Source organism: Crocuta crocuta, unplaced genomic scaffold, assembly GCF_008692635.1.
Source record: "Crocuta crocuta isolate KB4526 unplaced genomic scaffold, BGI_CrCroc_1.0 scaffold403, whole genome shotgun sequence".
Classification (NCBI taxonomy): Eukaryota; Metazoa; Chordata; class Mammalia; order Carnivora; family Hyaenidae; genus Crocuta; species Crocuta crocuta.
In genome coordinates this window covers 347,076-367,123 of record NW_027530631.1, presented here as the reverse complement: position 1 = coordinate 367,123, position 20,048 = coordinate 347,076, and the positions used below count along the sequence as shown (strand labels likewise).

At 35.5% G+C, this 20,048-nt stretch overlaps 1 pseudogene; it reads left to right on the top strand.

Moving 5' to 3' along the window:
- Positions 1 to 19,243: 19,243 nt before the first annotated feature.
- The window catches only part of LOC144235102 (cytoskeleton-associated protein 2 pseudogene), a 42,773-nt pseudogene continuing 41,968 nt past the window's right edge, over positions 19,244 to 20,048 (top strand).

Sequence of the window (20,048 nt, the reverse complement as noted above, 5' to 3'; positions counted from 1 at the left end):
CCATTTACAAATGCACCTAAAGCCATAATATGTTTAGGAATAACCCTAACCAAAGAGGTTAAAGATCTGTACTCTACATGGGGCGCCTGGGTGGCTTAGTCGGTTAAGCGACCGACTTTCGCGTAGGTCATGATCTCGCAGTTTGTGGGTTCGAGCCCCGCGTCGGGCTCTGTGCTGACTGCCAGCTCAGAGCCTGGAGCCTGTTTCATTCTGTGATTCCCTCTCTCTCTGACCCTCCCCTGCTCACGCTGTCCGTCTGTCTCTCTCTCTCCTAAAAATAAATAAAACATTAAAAAAAAAAAAGATCTGTACTCTACAAACTATAAAAAGCTGATGAAAGAGACTGAAGATGACACACAAAAAAGGGGAAAACATTCCATGCTTATGGACTGAAAGAACAAATGTTGTTAAAATGTCTATATTACTCAAAACATTCTGCACATTTAATGCAATCCCTATCAAAATACCAACAACATTTTTCACAGAGCTGGAACAAACAATCCTAAAATTTGTATGGAAACACAAAAGACCTCAAACAGCCAAAGCAAACTTGAGTAAGAAAAGCAAAGCTGGAGGCATCACAATTCCAGATTTCAAGACATATCACAAAGTTGTAGTCATCAAGAGAGTATTGTATGGGCACAAAAATAGCCATACAGAACAAAAGAACAGAATAGCAAACTGAGAAATGAACCCACACTTATATGGTCAATTAATTTTCAACAAACCAGGAAAAAATGCAGTCTCTTCAACAAATGATGTTTGAAAATCTGGACAGAACATGCAACAAAAGAAAACTAGACCAATTTCTTATACTATACACAAAAATAAATTCAAAATGTATTAGAGACCTAAATGTGAGACTTGAAACCATTAAAATCCTAGAGTAGAGCGCAAGCAGTAACCTCTTTTGACATCAGCTATAGTAACTTCTTAATAGATAGGTCTACTGAGGCAAGGGAAACAAAAGCAAAAATAAACTACTGAGATTTCATCAAAATGAAAAGCTCCTGCACAGCAAAGGAAACAGTCAACAAAGCTAAAAGTCAACTTCTGGAATGGAATGGGAGAAGATATTTGCAAATGACATATCAGGTTAGTATCAAAAATCTATAAAGAACTTATCAAACTCAACACTCAAAAAATAATCCAATTAAAAAATGGACAAAAGACATGAATAGACATTTTTCCAAAGAAGACATACAGATGGCCAATAGACACATGAAAAGATGCTCAACAGCATTCATCATCAGGGAAATACAAATCAACACTACAATGAGATATCACTTCACACCTGTCATAATGGCTAAAATCAACAATATAACAAATAATAGGTGCCCACAAAGAGGAGAAAGGGGAATGGTCTTGCACTGCTGGTGAGAATGCAAACTTGTGCAGCCACTGTGGAGTTTCCTCAAAAAGTTAAAAACAGAACTGTTTTGGGTCTGGCAATTGCACTACTTGGTATTTACCCAAAAAATAATGAAAATACTAATTTGAAAGGATACATGCACCCCAATGTTTATAGTAGTAATATCCATAACAGCAAATTATGTCAGCCCATCGACTGACAAGTGTATAAAGAAGATGCGGTGTGTGTGTGTGTGTGTGTGTGTGTGTGTGTGTATAACACAATAGAATATTAGCCATTAAAAAAAAGAAATTTTTCCATTTTCAATGACATGGATGGAGCTAGACATGCTAAGTGGAATAAGTCAGTGAGAGGAAGACAAATACCATATGATTTCATCCATATGTGAAATTTAAGAAACAAAAGAACATGGGGGTAATGAAAAGAGGAAAACCAAGAAACAGATTCTTAACAACAGAGAATTGATGGTTACCAGAGTGGGGGTGGGCTGGGGGCTGGGTGAAATAAGTGATGAGGACTAAGGTAAGGATGGCACTTGTAATGAGCACAAGGTGTTGTATGGAAGTCCTGAATCACTAAACTCTGTACCTGAAATTAATATTACACTTTTTGTTACCTACCTGGAATTTAAATAAAAACTTGGAAAAGAAAAAAATAAGTAGCAAGAATAAAAAAATAAATGCTTAGAAATAATTTAAAAGGAATTCATAAAAAATAACCATATGCTGGAAGTAATACTATGTTATTTCATTTATGCCCTAATGCATCAAAGAAAAATGGTGAGAATTAAGGCTACAGAATTTATTGTATACATGCCTTTTATATTAGCGTAATATGACAAAGGGAAATCATTATGCTAATGGTGTTTTAAGAAAAAATCTGAATATGTAATTGGCAAAGTCAAAATTCTCAAAGCAGTAAATTATGAGCCAGATGAGGAATTAGAGTAAATCAAGAGAACCAGATTGTATTTATCAGAAAATCCTAAGAGAATTAAAATGTGAAGTCACGGACAAAGTCATGGACAAAAATGTCTCTGTCTTGACAAATACATAAAATGAATAGTTGAAAATGTCAGTATTTATTTAAGATTAGAAAGCAATACTTTACCTTGTTTTTAGAAAGGATTAAAGTTATTGTCCTTGAAGTTCTGAAAAAAAATTATTTATTTTTAAAAACAAATGCCATGTAACCTTGGAGCATCTGGGTATGGCTCATTCAGTTGGGCATCCAACTTCAGCTCAGGTCATGATCTTGGGGTTTGTGAGTTTGAGCCCTACGTCAGGCTCTGTGCTGACAGCTCAGAACCTGGAGTCTGCTTCAGATTCTGTGTCTCCCTATCTCTCTGCCTCTCCCCTGCTCACACTCTGTCGGCCTGTCTCTCTCTCTCAAAAGTGAATAAATGTTAAAAAGAAAAGAATGCCAAGTAATCTTACTCTTAATGTTGATACAAGTTTTCACATGGTTTTCTCATTCATCCATGTCTTCAATTACATTTACTGAGCACATTTTATGTTCCAGAAAAACATAATGCTCTGTATTGGCACAACTAGAATGGACAAATGATGAGGACCATTAAGATGCTTGCAATCTATGAGTGAATATTAATATACAGCAGACTGTTCTGGTTATTAAATGCTATAATTAGGGTTGCCATAAAAATACCCAGGTGAAACATTTTTATATAAATGGCAGAGAAAATAATAACTATAGAATTAAACTCTTTACTTGCTACTAGAGTTACATATACTACAAAAACTCAACTAAATTTTTGACAGACAATAATAAAATCTAAGCGTAGTTTAATTAACAATGGCTTGAAAGAAATATTGTAATTAACAGCAGCATCAAAATCACAATGTTTTCAAGTGTTCATTTTGAGTAAAAGGACCTAGGTACACTTTTTACTTTAAGGATATTTGCATGGTACCATCAATTAAACTTAGCATGGTAGCAATTTAGCAAAAACAGAACATCTAGTAAGCCAAAAATATCTAGTAACCAAAAAGGAAACACATAAAATCTGTTCACTAGACCTGTTTGTTGCCTGTTGGCCATAGAAAAAGGGTATTTAAATGGGAGTATGTCTCAGAAATATGAATTGTCAGTTAAACCAACACATTAATAGTGATTGTGAATAATCTCAAATAGAAATCAGTATCAAAAAGAAATCCAAAAATATAGGTAAGGACTTTACAGGTAAGCAAGAACTACAGTGAACAAGAATTGATCAATACAACCAAGAGGATAATTTGACGTTACAAAACACAGGCAGGGTACCAATCAGGGAGGCCTTAGCAGCACAACAACTAGAATATATTTCCTTATATATTCAAATATTTATTGAGCAAGCACTCTATGAAAGACAGTTTATATATACTAAATGTTTGAGTTTAGTCTTTGTTATGGAATTACCTGATGAAATACAGATTTAAAAAACAAACAAACACAATATCAACAAACTCCTTGACTATACTTTTCTAGTTTGACTTGTTTAAATTTTTAGAAATTCCAAACTAAGAGTAGATTTGGTTCTCTTTGGCCAGTGGCCCAGTCTACTGCTTTAGCTCCTACTGTGGCGGGGGGAGGGAGGGAGGCCAGAGGGAGGAGAGTGTGTCTATTTCTGAAAGGGGTCCAACATCCTTACTGGGATACAAACAAATATATCCAACTTTTCTGGATTCCTGAGGTTAGAATCTCTAATTCTTTCAATACTGGAGATATTTATTCTATGTTCCCAAAGAATTTGTAGATATCTTTATTATGTAATTTGTCACATATTTTTCTACTTAACCTAAATTTATAATACCTTTTTATGCAAATTATCATTTTTGTTTTTTCAAAGTTATGATGCTCTAAAGGTATTGTATTAGTTATGTTTGACTATATTAAATACTTAATGAATAAAAGTATCAATACCCCTCATACCAATAACTGTTATGAAAACCAAATGCCTCATTTGGACAGGGAAGGAGCCAGGATTTTTAAATTTTTTTTATAGTTTATTTATTTTTAAGACAGAGAGAGACAGAGCATGAGTGGGGTAGGGGCAGAGAGAGAGGGAGACACAGAATCTGAAACAGGGAGCCAGGATTTTTAGGTTAAAGTCTTTGAATACCCTAACCAGCTTATGAGCATGGTGTAGTGGGTATTGTTGGTTTCTACTGTAGATTTTCAGGTTATTCTTTTTACTTAACACTATTCCACACTGAAAAATACTAGAGACAAGAATCCAAGAGAAAAACTTGTCCACATGTTTTATCTTATTAATATGTAAGAGAGACAGTGAAGCATTTGGTGCTGAATTTGGCAAGGTAGAGAAGTAATTGCCAGAATACATGGCAAATTTTAAAGATATGAAGGAACCACAGTTCACTGGTCGTTGCTTATTGCCATGATTAATGACTGTGAGAGGTTTTTGAAAAGTTTTGTTCCATGCTACCTAATTAAAGTTGAATTATCTATCTATCATCTGTCATCTCTATGTATCTCTGAGATTCCAGAAAATTAAGATATTCTTATGATTAGAAATCAATCCAAAACCTTAACACAGCTCAAGAGACTTCAAAATACCATTCCCTATACTCTGCTAATTTCATCTCCTGTTAACATTTTATTCCCCCACTTTGTTCCACCTATGGTGAACAAAGAGAATCTTCATGCTCCTTTTATCAAGATAACGTCATTTTTATTTCACTAGCATGACTAAATATTCCCTTTGCCTGAAGCACTCTTCCCCAGATCTTTATCCAACTACACCTATCTCATTAATCAGTTCTCAGTTCAAATGTCATCTCTTCAAAGAAGTCTGAGCTAATTGAAAATGACTCTCCTTTCTTTCTTTCCTTTTCCAGTCACCTTCTCTGATATCTTTCATACCACTCATCACATTCCAAAACAATCTAATTTACGCATCTGCTTATGTACTTATCTCTCTCTTCCATGAAGACAGGGAGTTTGTTTTGATTACTGTTGCTATCAGATGTTTCTGCAATATGCTTGATAGTGCCTAGGACATAACTGATGCTCAAAACCTAATGCTGAATAAGTGAATAAATGTGGTAAGTAATAACCATATTGCTTCTATAGATGAATGTATCCTCACAAGCACATTATTTATGTGAGCTCTGTAGATCTGTGCTCTGAGCAATTTTCTATGCAGTTTGGAATCTCTTAATTCCTATGCATACCAGAAAATAAATGAGCTGAAAAAAATAAATGACTTGATGCCTTGACTATTATAATATGTAATGCCTTACCACACCCAATATATAGATCCTAAGATCCTAGTTTAATATAAACTAAGACAGAATTAAAACACAAAATTCACAATTCTAGACTTCAAGTTATATTACAAAGCAGTAGTAATTCAAACAGTATAGTACTGTCATAAGAACAGACACATAAATCAATGGAATATAATTAAAACCCTATAAATTAGCCCACAATTATATGGTCAATTAATCTTTGACAATGGAGGAATGGATATACAATGGGAAAAAGTCTCTTCAATAAGTGGTGCTGGGAAAATTAGATAAAAAAATGCACAAGATTTATATTGGACCACTTTCATTCACCATATACAAGAATTATAAATTCAGAATGGATTAAAAACTTAAATGTGAGACCTAAAAACATTAAAATCCTTGAAGAAAGCACAGGCAGTGATTTCTCTGACATTGGCAGTAGCAATATTTTTGCTAGTGAGCAATATTTTGTCTCCTGAGGCAGGGGCAAAAAGCAAAAATAAACTATTGGGATTAAATAAAAATAAAAACCTTCTCCACTGCAAAGGAAACAATCAACAAAACTAAAAGACAACCTATGGAATGGGGAAAGATATTTGCAAATGGTATATATATATATATATATATATATAAGAAATACAACTCAACACTCAAAAAGTAATCCAATTAAAAATGGGCAGAAGACATGAATAGACATTTCTTCAAAGAAGACCAGATGGCCAAGAGACACATGAAAAGATACTCAGCATCACTCATCATCAGGGAAATGCAAATTAAAACTATAATGAGATAGGTTGCCTGAGTGGCTCAGTCAGTTAAGAGTCTGACTCTTTTTTCTTTTTTTTTTTTAATATTTTTATTTATTTCTAGGAGACAGAGAGAGACAGCGTGAGCAGGAGAGGGTCAGAGAGAGAGGGAGATACAGAGTCTGAAACAGGCTCCAGGCTCTGAGCTGGCAGTCAGCACAGAGCCTGACGCGGGGCTCGAACCCACGAACCCGAGATCATGACCTAAGAGGAAGTCGGACGCTTAATGACTAAGCCACCCAGGCACCCCAAAGAGTCTGACTCTTGATTTCAGCTCAGGTCATGATCTCGTGGTCATAAGACAGAGCCTCGCATCAGGCTCCATGCTGAATATGGATTCTCTCTCCCTCTGTCTGACCTTCCCTCACTTGTGTGTGCATGTGCACCCTCTCAAAATAAACAAACTTTACAAAAGCTGCAATGAGCTATCACTTTACACCTGTCACAATGGCTAAAATTAAAAACACAAGAAACAACAGTTGTTGTCAAGGATGTGAAGAAAAATGAATTCTGGTGCACTGTTAGTGGGAATGCAAACTGACACAGCTACTGCAGAAAACAGTATGGAGATTTCTCAAAAATTTTAAAAAGAACTATCCTATGATTCACTACGTACACTACTGGGTATTTACCCCCAAATTATAGAAACAGTAATTCAAATGGATACATACATCCTTACGTTTACTGCAGTATTATTTATAATTAGCCAAACTATGGAAGCAGCCCAAGTTTCCATCAAATGATGAATGGAAAGAGAAGATATGATATATATACACAGTAGAATATAATTCATCCACAAAAATGAATAAAATCTTCCCATTTGCCAAAAGATGGATAGAGTTACAGAGCAAGTCAGTCAGATAAAGACCAAAATCATATGAGTTCACTCATATGGAATTCAAGAAACAAAAACAAGCAAAGGAGAGGAAAAGAGACTGGGGAAGAAAGAAACAAGCAAAGAGACAGACTCTTAACTCTAGAGGACAAACTGATGACTACCAAAGGAGAGGTGGATGGAAGGATGGGTGACATAGATGATGGGGATTGAAGATTATACTTATCATGATCAGAAAAATTAAATAAAGATGTATTTTTTTAGCTGACAGTGTTAGAAAAGTTGAATGACTTATTGCTCAAGAAATATTATGGAAATAACAATGTATCTAGATCTAACCCTCAACTGTGTATGCTTTCTAAAAACTTTACAAATGGTAATTTCCTACTCCTATCATATCTGCCCCTTCTAAATATAAGAAATAGTTCTATGTGGAGAAAAATTATAGGATAATTACTTCATTCCTTGTGAAATATTCTCTTTGTGAGGTTTTATGATATTAAATCTCCAATAAGATTATGGAAGAACCTGGGTATCCATATAATCTAACCACTTCCCAAAGGCTTCCCAAAGACCATTATCTTTTGGGGCTAAGGTTTCAATATTAGAATTTTGAGGGGGACACAATTATTCAAATCATAATGCTTAGATACCACTGTTATCTCCTCCTTATACATAAGAAAGTTGAAATGCAGAGAAATTAAGTAAATTACCAAGGTTCAAACAGCTATTAAGTGGCAAATCAGAGATTTGAACCAAAGAAGTCTAATCCAGGGTTTCAGCTTTCAACCAGTTCAGGGAACAGATTGCGTATTAGCTGAGACAGAGTTCAGTAACATGACACAGATGTAAAGGGATTCCTCTAGCCTTCTACAGTTGTTATTCTATATACCATTAATTGAGATCTGGGTTGAAAGTTTTACTCAATTTGTTGGGATCTTTTAAGTATATATGGCAATCACACATATACCACACCATTCTGTACCATACCGTGCCATACCATACTATACATACATACCATATTTCTAAGTGGATTCAAACATAATTTTTTGCCAAGGCTGATCATTTGATTCTAAGAAAGAAGAGTACTTGGATGATGATCCATATCATAGTTCTTAAAGATTGATTTATTCCATAAAGTAGTTATATTGAAATTCAATGCTTTATAAATGTAAAATGTGAGCTATACCATCAAGTAGTTGGAACTTAAAATATGAGCTTTACTGTATTTATTGAAAGGACAGTGTCTTATAATTTAAAAAAATTAACATTCATTCATTTTTGAGAGACAGAGCATGAGCGAGGGAGGAGCAGAGAGAGAGGCTCTAGGCTCTGAGCTGTCAGCACAGAACCCGATGTGGGGCTCAGACTCACTGACCGTGAGATCATGACCTGAGCTGAAGTCAGACGCATAACCAACTGAGCCACCCAGGTGCCTGAGGACAGTATATTATAACTTTAAACAGCATAAAATACAAAAAATTTACTAAATATCATTAATATGGGAACACAAAACTATTACTAGCAAAAAGTAAAAAAAGAGAAAGAAATTAAAACACAGTAATTTACAACTATATCATTATGATTCATAGTACTGCCATGTCCTCAAATGTAGTCCTAGATAAAATATCACATTCATTTAGATGTATTTGATAATTATTTATATTTACTACACTTTTACAACTGATGCTAAGCATTTTCTTGAATTGTTTGATTGCCTTCTATCACAAGTTATTCATTAGAACATAATTCTAAACCACAGATTTAATATGATTTACATTGTAATATCATAACACAACACAAACCTTTTTTTCTACCCTGGAGGGAACTAGTTTATGAACACTGAATTATAATTTTGAATCATAGTTAGAATGCTGCTTATCTTAAAACATTTATTCCTCTATTGTTTTAATATTGGCTTATTAGCAATTCTTAGAATAAATTAAATAGTGGCAATAGAAGCTATAAATAAAGTTACATTACTTGAACAGGCTGTAGTTTTCCTAATGAAAAGAAAGTACATAGTGTTTGCTATCTACTATTTTTCATTACTACATGTGCAAAGGAGTTTCATTAGAGTATTTAGGTAATAACCTACATCATAGTTCCTAACTATCTAACTTCGTTAGAATAATGAGTAAGTAGTCGTTACACCTATTAAGATTTGAACAAAAGGCGAAAGGACAATACAAGAATCTAATACAAGCAACATGGGATAGTATGATAATAGAAAGTATAGGTGTAAAGGTTCTATGCCAATACAGCTACTCAAAATATGTGAAAACCTTGTAATTATTATATTCCAATCTGAGACAAATTTCCAAAAGAAGAATATTATGAATAAGTTTTTCACTTTGGTATCTGTCTTTGCAGAGAAAAAAGCTTCTTGGTTTCCCTATTCTAATATTTTATCTTGGTTTGACTCTTTTTCCTACCTTCTCTAGGATGAGGATTCCAGTTCTAATTCAATCATTGGTCTCGTTATGCCCTTCATTGCAATTCATCAGTCATTCGACATTTCACAATTTTAAAAAGAGTTACACAGGGTGGGCAATATTTTAGGTGCCAGGGATACAGCTAAGAACAGGGTCCTGGTTTCTAAGTTTATATGAAATTGGACATTGTGCATATCAGTAATATCAGATTATTGTAAGTATTATGTCAAATATTAAATAGCCTAGGTATCAAGATTTTATTTTAAATGGACTGACCAGGTAGAGGAAACATGATAGCTATGGTCACAACAGTAAGGAGTCAGCCTATAAAGATCAAGTTAAAGGATTTTTCAGGTAAAGAGTACAGCTTGTTCAAAGGATTTAAGATAGAAATTATGTATGTTCATGAAATTAGAAAAAGAATAAAAAAATCACATTGAATCTGTGTATGGTAGTATAGTATACGTAAGAGAAAGAGTGTGCAGAGGTTGGAAGGTGACAATTATTCTTAGAATTATTATTATATTTGTTTTGTACAGAGGCACAATTTTTGTTTTTTAAAGGTAAGTCTGCTGTGATGAGAACAAATTGTAAAGAGGTGGGCAAGAGGGGAATCAGGAAATCAAGTAGGAACCAATTGCTTTGTTTTATGCAAAAGATAAATGTAATTTTTAAAAAATATTTTATTTTGTTTAATGTTTCTTTACTTTTAAGAGAGAGAGAGAGACAGACAGACAGACAGACAGAACATGAGCAGGGGAGGAGCAGAGAGGGAGAGGGAGACACAGAATCCGAAGTAGGCTTCAGGGCTGTCAGCACAGAATCCAACATGGGGCTTGGGCTCAGAAATGGTGAGATCATGATCTGAGCAGAAGTCAGATGCTTAATTGACTGAGCCACCTGGATGCCCCAATATAAATGTGCTTTAGACTACATAACAGTAGTAGAGAAGAAAGAAAGATAAACTGGATGGAATTAGGAAAACAAAGGAAATAAGGATCTTAACCACATTTTTGTTTGAATGGGACTGTAACATTTACTAAGAGAGATACAGATTTGAAAGAAGACTATAAGTCCACAGTTTTAGAACACGCTAAATTTCAGGTGTATATTACACAACAAAATGATATGGCCTACTATATTGCTGGATATATGAATCTGTAATTCTTTTTTTAATTTTTTAATGTTTTTTATTTTATTATTTCTGAGAGAGAGAGAGAGCGAGCGAGCGAGCAGGGGAGGATCAGAGAGGGAGGGAGACACAGAATCTGAAACAGCCTCCAAGCTATGAGTTATCTGTCAGCACAGAGCCCGATGCAGGGCTCAAACCCAGGAACCGTGAGATCATGACCTGAGCTGAAGTCGGACGCTTAACCGACTGAGCCATCCAGGCACCCCTATGAATCTGTAACTCGAGGGAGATATCAGAGCCAAAGATACAAATTTGAGAATCAGTCTCTCTCACTCTTTGTTCTCCCTTATTCCTCAGCTAGAGATGCATCCTGCACCAATTTCCACTTTTAGCTTTGAAGTAAGTTGATCTTTTCAACAATTATCATCTCTTCTTTGCCAACACTGTCATAATCACAATAGTTTGGTGAGTAGTTTGACATCTGACAGTGTAAGTCCTCTAGTTTTTACCTTTTTCAAAACCATCCCGGCTATTTTGCTCTCTTGTAATTTCATGTTAATTTTAGAATTAGCTTGTCATTCTGCAAATTTACTGCACAAGTTTTGCACATTTTAAAAATATTAATTCTTAGGTACATGCTATATTTCATATTGTTTAAAATTACTTATTTTATAAACATATACATTGCAAGAAATTGTATGTAAAGTATCATTTTAGTTGCTAATTCCTTTACTAAAACATGTTTAAGAAAGCTTGTTAGGGGCCCTTGGGTGCCTCAGTCAGTTAAGTGTCCGACTTCTGTTCAAGTCATGAACAACCTGGCTCATGAGTTCAAGCCCCACACTAGGTTCTGGACTGACAGCTTCAGATTCTGAGTCTCCCTCTCTCTGCCCCTCCCCTGCTCGCACTCTGTCTCTCTCTCTCTCTAAAATAAACATTTAAAAAAACTTGTTAAAAAAACAATAAAATGTTAGATAGATCCTGAAGCATGCAGCAAATGTATTCAGAGAGTGACATCATTTTATTATGCTTGCCCCCTTTCTTCCATTGAGTAGAACTCAGTATCAGGCTTAATTTATGTGGTGCCAGAGATGGATACTCATGTACTTAAACTGAAACTTTAAAAATGCAGTCTCATTATCGACAATTCACAAATTACAAGTAGGTAAAAATTCTTAAAGTCTTATCCATCAAAGACAGTAACACTTAACTGAATTTATTTCTAATGTGAGTTTTTCTACTTATTTCTTGTTTTTCTCCTGATGCATGTCTATGCAGTTCTATCACTACCAAAGTAAAGTATGTTTCCAACTTATGTATGAATATTCTAATTTCCCTATTAAACTTAAGTGTAAATACTCTAAAAATCTATCTAGGAATATAGACTTACTCACTAGGAAATGAAACAAAAATGTAAATATCCCTCAATTTTACAGACTTTTCTGAATTACACATCTAATCTCCACTCACAGTTGTCATGTTATGTATATGTATGGCACTTCACTGAAAACATCCCCAAGCCCCCATATTTTTAGATATCCTATCAATTATCCATGACTATGTAAAGATATTCATTTTCATGTTAAGCAGGTATGACACATTATCTAGAGAATAAAAAAAGATAAACATTAAACTTTTTGAGTGTGAGTGTGAAATCAGGAACCAAACAAATTTAGAACCTAAAAGTATAAGAAATAAGGTGGTTAGTTGAAATGGGTGTTCTCCAGGGGTGAGGGAGGGAAGATTTGGCAGTACCATTTCAGACTTTTGCCTATATTCCAAGCACCCTGCTACTGGCTGATTGTTTTGATGCCTGTCATCTGGTTTTGATCTCTCCCCCATTAGTGTACAGAGTAAATTAAAATCAGGCAAGATTCCATTTGGATTTTGTTGCACCAGTTTATTTGATGTGGAGATAGAATGGTAAAGACTTGGTAATAATACTGAGCAACATAAGAAGTTTTACATCTTTGATTGGATTTCAGACATTACAGCAACAACCTCCATCACTGTGTTATAAATTTTGGATGCAGCTATCTAACAGAAGGCTAACAGAGATTATGAAGAGACAACTGTTTGGCTCATTATAAAGTCAGATGTGTTCTTTGGCATTTGAGTGGACAGCAGAGACTTTGACATTAACACATGGCTCATTAGGAATGAATTTGAGCTTGGCCTTTTGCTGCACTTAAAACAAAATATCTAGTATAGAAAAGAACTCCTTGAAAATGCCGATACAATGTCTTAAACATACATAGCTGTAATTTAAAATGAAGGCACCATTCCTCTAGGCATTTGCCATTAAGAGCACAGTGCGTGTCTTAAAATTGTGAAGAAAACAATGAAACAGCACAAGATCATGTTCCTTTTATCTTTCTTGTTCTTAGTGACAAATACACTGACTTTTCCTGTTCCTCTTAACTGTTTGTCATGTTCTAGAAGAGATCGTCTTGTAGTTTTGTGATAGGGTCATGTTTACAGCGTTACATAGTAGTTAATGGTCAGTTACTACTTTTATGATAAATTTGATTTTGCAACTCAGCTGATTCAATTTTCACCAAGCTGAAACTTGAAACATAAAGCTGTATACTACCTTGAACTTACAAATCCGAATACTCTTTGATGTTAAGGCAGTTTAGCAATGTGTATTTAAAGCAGTACATACACTAATAGCCCAAAGTGTTTAACTCACAGTGTTTATCAGTTTTGCTTTCTTCTTTTTTTATTGAAAAAAAAATTTTTTAACACTTCTCCATTTTTGAAAGACAGAGCCTGCATTGGGGAGGGAGACACAGAATCTGAAACAGGCTCCAGGCTCTGAGCTGTCAGCACAGAGCCTGACATGGGGCTCAAATCCACAAACCATGAGATCACGACCTGAGCCTAAGTTGGATGCTTAACCAACTGAGCTGCCCCAGTTTTGTTTTCTTCTCACTGCCATTATTTTTGTTGCTTCAAATACTTTCAATGTTCTACAACAAATTACAGGGTATTTTATTCTAAAATAATTTGAATATCCTTTTCATTTAATTTTGAAGAAGTCTATGTTATAATCTGTTTTGCTGCTCTGAGAGCTTAAAATTGTAAACAAACAAATGCTGCTTTCATAATTTATGTATATCGAAAATATGCAGCAAGTCAATTGAGAGTGTGTCTGCCAGTGCTGTCAGATATGATGAAAATTATAAATTCTTTGTACTTGAGGAATGTTTGTAGAAGCAAATATGATGCTCAAGAGCAAATCTATCAAATATTTCATGGACAATATGACATGACTAAAAGCTTTAGAACTGGAGTAATGCTGAAATGAACAAAATGGGTTCACATATTTTTAAACCTTGAAGATTTTAAATGATTTTACCTTTTTTAAAAAAAAAAAGTAGTAGAAAGAGTTCACAAAGCAAGATCAAATGAATTTCTTTAAGAATAGTTTTGAGGCGGGGCGCCTGGGTGGCCTAGTCGGTTAAGCGTCACACTTTCGCTTAAGTCATGATCTCGCGGTTCGTGGGTTCGAGTCCCCATCAGGCTCTGTGCTGACAGCCAGCTCAGAGCCTGGAGTCTGTTTCAGAGTCTGTGACTCCCTCTCTTTCTGACCTTCCCCTGCTCACGCTGTCTCTCTCTCTCCTAGAAATAAATAAAACATTAAAAAAAAAATAGTTTTGAGGCTTAAACCAGCATCCACAACTCCCTCTTCTGCTGCTTATTACTCGTAGGGCCTCAAATAAAGCATATTTCTTACTGCAAGTGATGGAATGCCCCGTTAGGGGGAGGTGGACTAAGAATACGGCAGAATTCCTATAGGGCCTCTCTGTCTTGTGTTTAACTGAAATATAGCCTATTTCATATTCCTATGGCTCCTCCTACAAAGGATGCACTTAAATAGATATTTTTAAGTGACTACACCTTTTAAATGATTTTGTGTTTGGCGGTGCCTGTGAGGCTCAGTAGGCTAAGTGTTCAACTCTTGATTTCAGCTCAGGCCATGATCCCAGGGTTAGAGGATTGAGCCCCTTGTTCAGCTCCACCCTCAGCATGGAATCTGTTTAAGATTCTCTCTCTCTCCCTCAGCCCCTCTCCCCACTCATGCTCTCTCTAAAATATAAACAAACACACACACACACACAAATTTTGTACACATTTAAAAAAAAATACATGGTTGAGTCTGAGTAAATAAAATCCTAGAAAGTGAAATGAACATAACTACAAAGTTAATAGCAGTGAACAGGAATCAGGATAAGGCTTTTTCGATATGGCCAGTGATCCATTATTTAAGCTAAGTCTCTCTTTTTATTTTAATCTGTAAAATGGACAGAATGATATTAGCCTTTCCAATCTGTGAAGAACAAAATAAAAAACCTATAATAACACTTTATAAAAGTTACAAACATATAAGTTTTGGGAAAATGGTACCCATTTAGAAGATCCAAGTTTTAAAATAAAATTTAGAAAGGATTTATGACATTTAATGATAGGTGAAATTCTCAGTGGAAAGTGCATGTCTTTGTCACATATAAATTTAGCTTTTTGGAGTAAGGGAGTACATCTTAATTAAATAGGTGGAGATGTTTTTATTTTCCTATGCTTACTATTTCAAAGGATCACCATCACCTGAGCATTCAAAATCTGAGCTAAACTTCTTTCCTGAGCTAGAGATCTAAGTGCCCCTGACCTCAAACATGTGCTGAGATATACAGCACTATGGAATTCTCTAAAGAATTATTCATTCTCTGAGATTTCTGGGTCCTTCTGACCAACTTGGATCCTTCCTCATTGAATAAATGTCTTATAAACAAAAGAAATATTCTGATTTCACCCTGTTTAGTATAAACAGACACTATGTCTATGTTGTTCATTCCATAAGAAATGTACAGAGATAATAAACAGCTTGAAAATATGCCTGACCCATTTATTTTAAATAGATTTACTTGAATTTGGAGAACTGTCAAAGCCAGTAAAAAATGAACATAAGAATGAGACAGAGAATGTATCCTGAAAAAGGGTTTTATAACTATGTACAATAAGCTGGGTAAAATATTTATAAATTATTATAGGCAAGTATAAGGAGAACTGTAACGAACAAAATACAAGATTCTGCTGTTCCCCGACAAATGTTCACTCAATTCCTAGCATGGGATTAGGAGGAAGATCATGTAAAATGTTTCATTTGTAATAATTCCAGCATTGAAGAAAATAAGGATTTGAGGAACTGAAGGAAATATGGATGTGAGGAATAACTGTTTTGAAATTACTATTCCACTGAGTGAAGCAGATAACTATATTCAATTCAAAAAGTCTTTCAACAATTATTTTGGTGACCTTGCCACACACATGGATGCACGCGTGCACACACACACACGCATACACACACAAATGCTTTCATTCACTTAAATGTTTCCAATTACCATTCCCTTTAAAATTGAAAGATGAGTCAGTAGTTTATATATAAATAATACATACATCACCTGTGTGGAATTAAGGAAAATAGAGTCCTCAATGAAAACAGCCTTTTCACATTTCCCAGGGATTGTCCAGGTTTTCCTCATTACAGCCTGTGAACTCACTACTGCAGTCAATGAACTAACATATCAGTAGGGCTTTACAAACAGCTTTAAATTCACTACACTCCTTACCTAGCCCCCTCCTGATTTTCAGCTCCCAAAATGCACATAATGTATCTTCTAATAAGTTTCAGGGAAAAAAAATCTTGTTTATCCCATAGTTCCCCAAGGTGTTTAAGCAAGCTAAGTGACTCTAAAACTGATCCGGGATTATATATACATGTGAATCTTGGGAATAATAAAGTTTTCCATATCATTATTATTGCATAACAGTTTATTGTACCTAGGCTTGACACTATATGCATTCTCTTATTTATTCCCAATTCAATTCATTAATACTCAAAAGTCTGAGATTAAGAGAATGACAACAGAAAGGACTTGCAAAATAATCCTTCAGAGTTATGTCAGATCTATGATCACTTCTAGAAATGAAAGAGTGGAAGTGATTTTCAGCACACAGGATAATTTTGGCTTTAAGCTTCATGGCTTCGTTTCTACTTGACTACCATATTCATTTTTATTTGAAGCCTTCATTTATAGGTATATAGAAGAACTTAGTTTTATACTGTTATATACATTTGCCACATTCTTTTTTGCTTGTTTTTGACAGTACCTTCTATCTTTCGGAATTAAATTTGAGGAAATTCTATATCCCCATCATTCCTCTAACAAGGGACACTTTAAATAGACAGTGGTTTCTGGTGAAACTGTAAGTACTGACCTCTGAATGTCCTAAAGGAAAGAGCTTTCATCCACTGCCAGAAAATGTCACTCAGGGATATTCCTACTTGTATTTGACTAGATTTCTGAGCCTAAGAATCTTTATGCACCACAGAGAAGGCTATCCCTCCTGGTATAATCACCCTGTTCATTTATCCTGAACAATACTGTGCTGTTGTCTACATTTAGTCTCATAGTAAGAATGAAGTAATTTCTCATGAAATTATATCTCAATAGATATCCTTGTTCATTATTTTTTATTGTAAATAAGGTGCTAGGTAGTAATAAAAGATAATAAAATGCAAAATGCATTAATGTTTTATTAAATCTCAAGATGGTGTTGTACCTTAAAACATATTTTTCAGAAAAGTTTTCTTTTATTTAAACAGGGCTCAAAATTATGTTATTTAATAATTTTTACTGTCATGAGTATATGAAATAATTGATTGAAAAAGAGTAAGGAAATGGGGATTTTAAACTTCAAGTACACTGTCTTCAATGATGATCTACTGAAGAGAAAGAATTGTTTCCTCACAAAGTAAGTTCCGAGTTTAGTGAGGGATCAAACCTGGTATTTGAACAAAGCTTTTGAAAAGCCATCCACAAGAGGAAAACCAAGTGTAAATATAAAGAGACTTTTATCATTTGAATATCCATACAGATATGGACAAATGTTCAATGTCTCTACTTCATAATTTTTGTTTATAATTGAAAAGAGGCAAGTAATTCTCTTCTTCATATAGTAAAATATCTGAACTCCTTATCACAAAATAATCCAAGGCATCTGGAAGATAGTTTTGTCCTTCAATCAGATCTCAATAAAACTTCAGAACAGTTAAAAATTTTTAACCTGTTGTTTAGTTCATATTTTATAATTATAAACCTAACTCTTACAACCAAGGTAGACTTGGAGGAGGAAAAGGAAAATATAGGACCCCAAACACTGTAATGAGAGCACAAAGATAGAAAACTGAGAGCAGACAGAGGTAGAAGGGTGCTCTGCTGAGGCACAAAAGGAACAGTCTGATGGTCCAGATAAATACAAGTCACAGTTTTTAGAGATGTTCATAGTCGTCCGTGGTGGTCTTGCCAGCCTTGCCAGCCTTGCCATCCCTGAACTTGTTACAGCCTCCAGCCAGTCTTAAGACTGACCTAAGGCCCTTAATCTACTGACCTAAGGCCCTTGACCTATAACAGAACTAATTTACTTTCTTGGAGATTTTCAGACCACTGGCTGAAAGAATCAGTCTTGAGGACTGAAGAACCAGAAGTTTCCCTCCCAGTTTCCCAGGCCACAGAGGCTTGCAAGTATGTCTAAAGCTGGCCCAACTTTGTGATTAGCCTAGCTTTTTTTTTTTTTTTCAGTAAAATGTTTTTCTTTTAGGTCACATAAATGACTTTACTGACCTCTCTTTGTGGATCTGGAGACCTCAGATCTGTACAGATCCTTGTACAGAATGAAGAGTTAAGAAGGCAGAGAAGTAGGGGAACTCTGGGCTTTCCTTGTTCCTCAAACACGGCTATACTGTAGTAAGATCACTTGAAACACCCAGGAAATAGATCTGTAGAGTGGCAGGAGGATCTTCACAGTTGGAGGGAGACAGCATGGCAGGTGTGAGGTACATGGAAGTGAACTAGGAGAGAGAAAACTGGCAGTTCCGTGGAGTGGAGGGAACCCTTTCCATGGAAAGACCAAATGGGGAGAGAGAGAGGTTGAGAAAGTTCAGCATCAAGTTCACACAAAAGGGAAACCTCTCTGGACCACAGAGTACTCTGTGGAGCAAGAAGTACTGACTGTCACAGGGTTTTTGTTTTTGTTTTTTGTTTTTTGTTTTCTTGTTTTGTTTTGTAAACAGAGTTTGGAGCTCAAACTCTGAGGTTTTTGAAGTATGTGGCTTTCTCTGGAGTGTATCTGTGGTGTACCCTCCTGGGGAGGAGGGAGCTGGCCGTTGAATGCATAGCTGAGGTGTAGGGATCTCCAGGGTGCACTGGGAGAGAATATTCCCCTTCCTGGAATACTTTGCAAAAGTGCATATTGCCTCCCCAAGAAGAGACCCTGCGGGCACCAGCTAAAGACCTTTCATTGACAGAGGGCAGAAGCAGACCCAGAGGAAATATAACCTTTGCTGCTTTCAGCGATGCACATGTGGGACTGTTTTTCAGGGACAGAAGGCTTCAGACACAGTGTGGAGTGGTTCTACACCAGAGGAAGGGGGCAGATCCATGCAGTACTAGGTCCGGTAAGACTACAGGTTTTGAATCTCAGCTCAGTGTCAAAGAAAAAAAAAATGCAGGAGACTTGTGGCACAGGGCAAGTTGACTGCCCTCGCTATACTATGTGGGCTGTCTGAGAGTGGCTAGGAACAAAAGATCCTCAACCTACAAGGGTAGATACATAAGATTAGCAGCAGACTTAAAACTTGGCAGGCCAGAAGGGAGTGGCAGGAAATTTTCATTGAGCTGATTGGGAAAAATATGCAGCCAAGAATTCTTTATCCAGCAAGTCTGTCATTCAAAATAGGAGGAGAGATACAGAGTTTCCCAGACAAATAAAAACTAAAGGAATTCATGACCACTAGACCAGCCCTGCAAGAAATTTTAAGGGGGACTCTGTGAGTAAAGAAAAAACAAGGGAGACCAAAGCAACAAAAACTACAAAGGACTAGAGAACATCACCAGAAACACCAACTCTACAGTCAACACAATGGCACTAAATTCATATCTTTCAATAATTACTCTGAATGTCAATGGGTGAAACACTTCAACCAAAAGACATAGGGTTTCATAATGAAAAAAAATCAAGATCCATCTATATGCTGCCTATAAAGCCTCATTTTACACTCAACAATACCTGCAGATCGAAAAGGAGAATATGGAAAACCATCTATGATGCTAATGGACATCAAAAGAGAGCCAGAGTAGCCATACTAATATCAGACAAAC